A 7,364-nucleotide genomic window follows, 5' to 3' on the forward strand; every position below is an offset into this window, starting at 1 on the left:
TTCCTGACTGACAAATATTCCAAACCTCAGATAAACCCTCCCACTTGCGTCATGTCCCAGTCTCGGTTAAAAGCAACACATAATGACACAAACACTCTCCTTCAGTGAGATTAATATCAAGCTGTTTTCCAGGTTGAATGGAACTGTGATCAAATTTATGCCAAAGAAGTTAACTTTGATGTATTAGCACTGAAATTCTGTGCAAGGAGAAACAGCCATTCCAAACTCATATCCTTCACAAAGGCTGTTTTTTTATGTGATTGAAATTCATCAAGTATTTTGAATTAAAGTTCACAAGACACAGATGTCAGTGTTGATAATGAAACTTTTCAAGCATGTTGCAACTGTGAAATGAGGCTCTGCTGGGAGTTGAACCCAGGATCTCCTGTTTTCTAGACAGGTGCTTTAACCAACTAAACTACAGAGCCAGATCACAAATGCGTGTGCAATTGAAATCAGAGGAAGGCCTTGTAGATAGTGGGCAGGCTTTGGCGAGTCAAGAGCTGAGTTCGTCACGGCAGTGTTCCCAGCCTCTGACTCGCTCTTGTAGTTGTTGCTGTAGTTGTAATTGTAATAGGCAACCGTCTGTCTCCGAAGACGATGGGCTACACCCGGGGTGTACGTCACTTCTGTGTGAAACATCGTTTGTTGTGGCTGTAGAGGATGACTCGTGAGTGACAATCCCTTCCGCAGCTGGTACAGATGAATATCATTGGCCCAAGGTCGACTGATAATTTTTCCTTCCTCTGAGCTCTCTTTCCCACCATCTGGTCATTTCTTTGGTCCTCTGCTTTTACCATGGTCTTCCTGAATGCCTTTCTCCAGGAATTCCAGTCAGCAGGAAGGACTTCCCATGCATTGACTCCAATCCCAGTCAGCTTGAGATCTCGCTTTGCAGATGTCCTTGTATCACAGATGTGGGTGACCTGTTGGTCTCGTGCTGATAGCAAGCTCACCATAGAGCGTGTCTTTGGCAAAGCGACCGTCATCCATTCAGCACACATGACTCAGTCAACAGAGTCACCGCTGACTCAAGAGGGCAAACATGCTGCGGATCCCTGCACGCTGGTGTACTTCTGCATTCGGCACTCTGTCCTGCCAGGAGATGCCCAATATCCATCTGAGACAGTGGAGGTGGAAGCTGTTCAGCTGCTTTTCTTGGCTTGTATAAGTTGTTGATGCTTCTCTATTCTAAAGGAGGGTGCTGAGAACACAAGCCTGTTACACGCGGAGTTTTGTATTTTCGATCAGTTTGCTGTCGGTTCACACTCGTCTTCTCAACTTTGACATGACAGCTGCAGCATTGACAATCCTGGTGCTGATTTCAGTATCAAGGGACAGATTGCTGGTGATTGTTGATCCAAGGTATGTGAAGCTGTTGACAACCTCCAAAGTGAGCCTGTCGATGTTGATGGAAGGTGGAGTCTCTAGTCCTGGCCCATAACTTTGATCTTCCTGATGCTGATCGTCAGTCCAAACTCCTTGCAGGCCAGGGAGAACCGATATACAAGCTGCTGTTAATGAACTTCATTATGGGATGTCAGCACAGCGTCATCAGCAAAGAGCAACTCACAGACCAAGAACTGACTCATTTTGGTCTTGGTGCGCAGTCTTGCCAAGATGAACAGCTTGTCATCAGCTCTGGTATGCAGGTGGACAACCCCATCTGAGACACTGAAAGTTTAAAATAGCAGCATGGAGAAGAATATGCCAATTGTAAAGGATGTGAGCTGTGAGGAGGTTACAAGGAGGCTTCCAGGGGACTTGGACAGGATACGTGAATGAAATGACAGATGGAATATAATGTGAATAAGTGTGAAGTTATCCACTTTGGTAGAATAAACAGAAAGACAGAATATTTCTTAAATGGTGAGAGGTTGGGAAGTGTTGATGTCCAAAGGGACCTGGGTGTCCTTGTTCATGAGACACTAAAAGCTCGCATGCAGGTGCAGCAATCAATTAGGAAGGCAAATGGTATGTTGGCCTTAACACGAGGGGTCATGAGTACAGGAATAAAGATGTCTTGCTGCAATTGTATAGAGCCTTGGTGAGATTGTGTTGGAGTATTGTGTACAGTTTTGGTTTCCTTATCTAAGGAAGGATAGACTTGCCACAGAGGGAGTGCAACGGAGGGTCACCAGACTAATCCCTGGGACGGTGGGATTGTCTTATGAGGAAACTGGGCTTGTATTCCTTAAAGTTTCATTTAAAAGGCCATTTAAAACTGAGATAGGGTGGAATTTCTTCACTTAGAGGGTGGTGAATCTTTGGAATTCTCTACCTCAGGGGTTTGTGAAAGTTCAATCATTGAGCATGTTCAGGACAGAAATTGATAGAAATCTTGATACTCATGACATCAAGGGATATGGGGAGAGCGCGGGAAAGTGGTGTTGAGGTAGATGATCAGCAAGGATGTAATTGAATGACAGATCAGGCTCGACAGGTGAAACTGCCTCCTCCTACGTTCTGAAGAGAGTTTGCACCAGGACACAGCCCTGTTTTACCCCACTGCTGATCGTGAAAGTGTCTGATGTTGCTCCATTGTAACTGAAGGAACTGTGCATGTTCTCGTGGAAAGAAGAGATGACGCCCAAGAGTTCAGGAGGGCAGCCTAGTTTCCACAGCAGTTTGAAGAGTCTGTCTCTGCTAACAAGATCGAAGGCCTTGGTGATGTCTATAAAGACAATGTAGAGTGGTCTGTACTGTTCACAGTACTTCTCCTGTAACTGCCGAAGTGAGAAAATCATGTCGACTGTCGATCTACCAGCTCTGAAGCTGCACTGAGACTCAGGATAGATGTGTGATGTCAGGGTCTGCAATCTGGTCAGAGCAATGTGAGCAAAGACCTTCCCCACAATACTTAGCAAGCAGATGCCTCGGTAATTGCTGCAGTCACTGCGATTCCCCCTTATTGTTGTACAAGGTGACAATGTTTGCATCACGCATGTTTAGAGGCGCAGATCTCCCCTTCCAACAGAGACACAGAAGTTCATGGAGATGCTGCAGCAGAGCTGCTTTTCCACTTTTGATGATTCCAGGTGGAGTACCATCATTTCCCAGGGCTTTACCACTGGCAAGACGGTCAATGGCGTTGTTGAGCTCTCCTATGGTGGGGTCACTGTCCAACTCCTCCACGACAGGGAAGTCTGGAATGGTGCTGAGAGCTACTTCAATGACAATGTTCTCCGTTATGTAGAGTTCAAGGTAATGCTCCACTCACCTTTCCATCTGCTTGTTAGGTTCAGTGATGATCGTCCCTGTCTTTGTCTTCAAAGGTGCTGATTTAGTTACTGCTGGGCCCGTTGCTTTCATAATTTTTTTTTTATTCATTCATGTGATGTGGTCATCACTGGCTAAGCCAGCATTTATTGCCCATCCCTCATTTCCCTTGAGAATGTGATGGTGAGCTGCCTTCTTGAACCGCTGCAGTCTGTGTGAGGTAGGTACACCCACAGTGCTGTTAGGAAGGGAGTTCCAGGATTTTGACCCAGCAACAGTGAAGGAAAGGCGATATAGTTCCAAGTCACGATAGTGTGTGGCTTGGAGGGGAACTTGCAGGTGGTGGTGTTCCCATGAATTTGCTGCCCTTGTCCTTATAGTTGGTAGAGGTTGCGGGTATGGAAGGTGCTGTCTAAGGAACCTTGGTGTGTTGAATTCCTTCATATGTCCCTCTAGCAGCCCCCAGATTCAGCGGCAGATTGTATGCTGTTGCAGAGTTTTAACCAGTATTGATTGGTGCAGTGCTGAGCAGTCTGCAGAGACTTGTGTCTGGCAGCTCTGAGAGCATCTAGAGTTTGTTTGCTGCGGACTTGTTTGTAGTTCATGAGGGCTCTCTTCTTAGTTGCAGTAACTGACTCCATTTCAGTCCAATAAGCCTCAAACCAGTCAGCATTCCTCCCATCTCTTTTCCCATACACAGTGAGTGCAGAGTTATAGATGGTGGCGTGCAGATGATTCCACTTTGACACTGCACTGAGGCCTTGGGTGTTTTCTGAAAGAGCCTGATCGAGGATGTTGAGGAACTCCTGGGTCCTTTCTGGGTCAGTGGTTCGGCTAGTGTTGATCCGAGAACGACCTTTCTTCTTGAATGGATGAAGCTTCCTTGGCTGAAGCCTGACCTTGTTACACACCAGGGAGTGGTCAGTGTCACAGTCAGCGCTGTGATAGCTGCGTGTGATGAGGATACTGCTGAGGGTGGTACGTCTGGTGCTGATAAGGTCTAGCTGGTGCCAGTGGCATGATCTCGGACGTCTCCAGGACACCTTGTGGCACAGCTTGACCTGGAAGTAGCTGTTCGTCACACAGAGTCCATGGTGACAGCATAGCTCCAGAAGCCTCTGTCCATTTTTGTTCATCTTGCCAATCCCCTTGTGCCCTATGCTCATTGGCCAAGCTGTAGTCAGTACCCAAGCTTGCGTTGAAATCCCCGAGAAGATACAGTCCCTCGGTGCTGGGAATTCTACTGATGGCAGTGTCAAGTGTCTCATAGAATTGATCCTTGACATCTGGGGTGGAGGTGAGTGTCGGGACATAGATGCACATGAGATTAACTGGGCCCGCGCTTGTTGACAAGTGAAGGGTAAGAAGTCTCTCTGAGCCAACTGTGGGGGGTTCACTCATTGCAAGTAGCGTGTTTTTTACTGTGAGACCCACTCCATGCTCACGAGTTGCCTCTTGGGCTTTCCCCTGCCTGAAGAAGGTGTAGTGTTTCTCTTTGAGGGATCCACTTTGAATGAGTCTAGTTTCTTGCAGCACAGCAATGTCCACATTGAGCCTTGTGAGTTCCTTGTCAATCACAGCTGTCTGGTGTGTGTCATCAACCTGCAGAAGGTTGTCAGTAATGCCAGGACACATGGTCCTTACATTCCAGCTTGTGATGCGAAGCACTGGTGTCTTCTTTGCTGAGTTTATGTTGCCTGGTGCATAGATTATCAATCCGCCAGTTGAGAGATATCTCTCTAAGCTGCAAGCACCCATTGAAGCAAGTAGGTCGTGGCAGGACAGCACCTAACTGACTGGGGGCTGCACAGCTTGGAGTAGGTGGTAGTTCTCCAATGAGACGCGATGATCTCTCCCACTGTCAAAAGTAACCCCTGGTGCTCATACTCTACACCAATTGAGTGAGAGCTTATACTCGGTAACTGTTTCTTCCCATGTTTTGCTAATGTTTAACCACGAAGCTGGAGTGTCGTCTCCAGGGCACAGGCCTGGGCAAATAGTATGGAGACACTGAGCATCAGGACCCCCTCTCAGCATTGCTAGTATTGTCCAAAGGAAAGGAAAAAAACAGTTCTGTTTGGTACCAGCTCTGCTGTCGGAGTTGCTGCAAAACTACCTGATAAGTAACAGGTAACCGCCTACGGGACTCCACTCCGGATTTACTGTCCAGGTTTACTCCCTAAGCCTTCTTCTCTCTCAAGACACCCACAGGGAAGTGAGACATTTTGCCCATAGATGGGGCTCTGTTCTTTGGCATCAGGATGGAACCACCCGCCAGTGGGCCTGCATGACATGCACAAGGATATCACACACTGCCCCATCCCTGGGACAGCTCAGAGAGATACCCTGATGATAATACACCCCACAGGAAAATCACAAACAGCCCCATCCCTTGGACAGCTCAGGGTCAGACACTGCACACACTGCAACAACAGTGACATTACTGTATTAGTCCCTCCATTCTGAATCACCCGACTTTATGCTTTCCGTCTCTCAGCTAATTTTGTATCCACGCTGCCACTGCCTCCTTAATCCCATCTGCTCAAATTTTGTTAACAAGTCTATTTTTTGGTACTTTTTCAAACACAATTTTGAAGTGCAGACACACACCATCAACCCCACCACCCTGGTCAACTCTCTGTGAAACTTCATCAAATAAATTAATTCATTAATTAATTCATACACAATCTTCTGTTAACCAATCTGTTCTGGCTGTCATTTATTAGCCCATGTTCGACCAAGTGCCAGTTAATTTTCTCCTGGATAATTGTCTCTAAAAGTTTCCCCACCACTGACATTAGACGATCTGGTCTGTAGTTCCTGGGTTTATCTCTCTTTTTAAACAGGGCTGTAAAATTAGCAATCCTTGCAGACTTATCTTTCAGTTCTGGAAAGTCTATTGTGGACAATCTCTTTGGGCTGACTTTAACCAATTAAAGCAACAGGATACTTGATTAATAAGTCCAGAACTTTTATTGAGAGTAAAATAGTGCTTAAGAATTGAAATTAAAATTATCTTGAACAAACTTGGGGAATATAAATTTACAGCTCTAGCAGGTGTGTGGACTGGTCGAGCTTGGTCTCAGAGTGTCACGGTCCTCTTTGTCCAGTCTAGATCCCTCATCAGGTGGAGAACTTGGTCGATGATCTGAGCCTTTACCCCTGAGGTCTTCTCGTGTTCCTGCACACTGAAACCTGACAAAATCCCTACTTTTAACCCCTGGATGGCCATCACACCACCTTGTAAAATAATAATTGGTCTGAGCTGTTGCTAGGTACATTTAATTGATGATGTCTTCCACTAACAGCCAACTGTCCTCAGAATCTCAGACATGAGTACAATGGAGTGGTTTCACACTGTCTCCCAATCTGATCTGAAACAAGTTTCCTATTCATTAAATCGAGACTCTTGAAAATGCTGGAAATACTCAGCAGGTCTGACAGCATCTGTGGAGAGAGAAACAGAGTTAACGTTTCAGATCTGTGATCTTTCATCAGAACTGGGCTGAAATTGTCTGAGGGACTGAGATTGTGGAATCAATTTCAGGGTCAAAAACATTGTACTCTGCAAGGAAAGGAAGATGGTGATTATTAAGTAAAGTGCAAGAATATAGATGCTTTTACATTATTTGAATCAACATTGATTTAAACTTTGTGCTCACGAAACCTATCTTTTGATCAAAATGACATTGATAACAATGGAAAAAGCAACACATGCATTTCACGACCACAGGACTTTGTAAAGACTTTTACAGCCAATGAAGGACTTTCCAAATGTTGTCTCTGTGCAGTACAATACAATACCCGACAAGAAGGATATTTCACATTCGAGTCACGCAAGTCCCAGGCAATGACCTTCTGAAACAAGAGAGAATCTAACCCTCTCCCCTTGACATTCAACAGCATTACGATTGCTGAATCCCCCACGATCAACATCCTGGGGGTTACCATTGACCAGAAAATGAATTGCAGTAGCCATATAAATATCATGGCTACAAGAGCAGGTCAGACACTAGGAATCCTGCGGCAAGTAACTCACCTCCTGACTCCCCAAAGCCTGTCCCCTATCTACAAGGCACAAGTCAGGAGTGTGATGCAAAACTCTCCATTGCCTGGATAGGTGCAGCTCCAACAACACTTAAGAA

General features: G+C 45.8%; 1 non-coding gene across 1 annotated transcript; it reads right to left on the reverse strand.

Annotated features, from left to right (window-relative positions):
• Nucleotides 1-354: 354 nt before the first annotated feature.
• On the reverse strand, nt 355-428 carry trnas-aga (transfer RNA serine (anticodon AGA)). Its single transcript has one exon. It is a non-coding gene; the product is annotated as a tRNA-Ser (tRNA).
• Nucleotides 429-7,364: the final 6,936 nt, after the last annotated feature.

The sequence above is a fragment of the Heterodontus francisci genome, unplaced genomic scaffold (genome assembly GCF_036365525.1).
Source record: "Heterodontus francisci isolate sHetFra1 unplaced genomic scaffold, sHetFra1.hap1 HAP1_SCAFFOLD_59, whole genome shotgun sequence".
NCBI lineage: Eukaryota > Metazoa > Chordata > Chondrichthyes > Heterodontiformes > Heterodontidae > Heterodontus > Heterodontus francisci.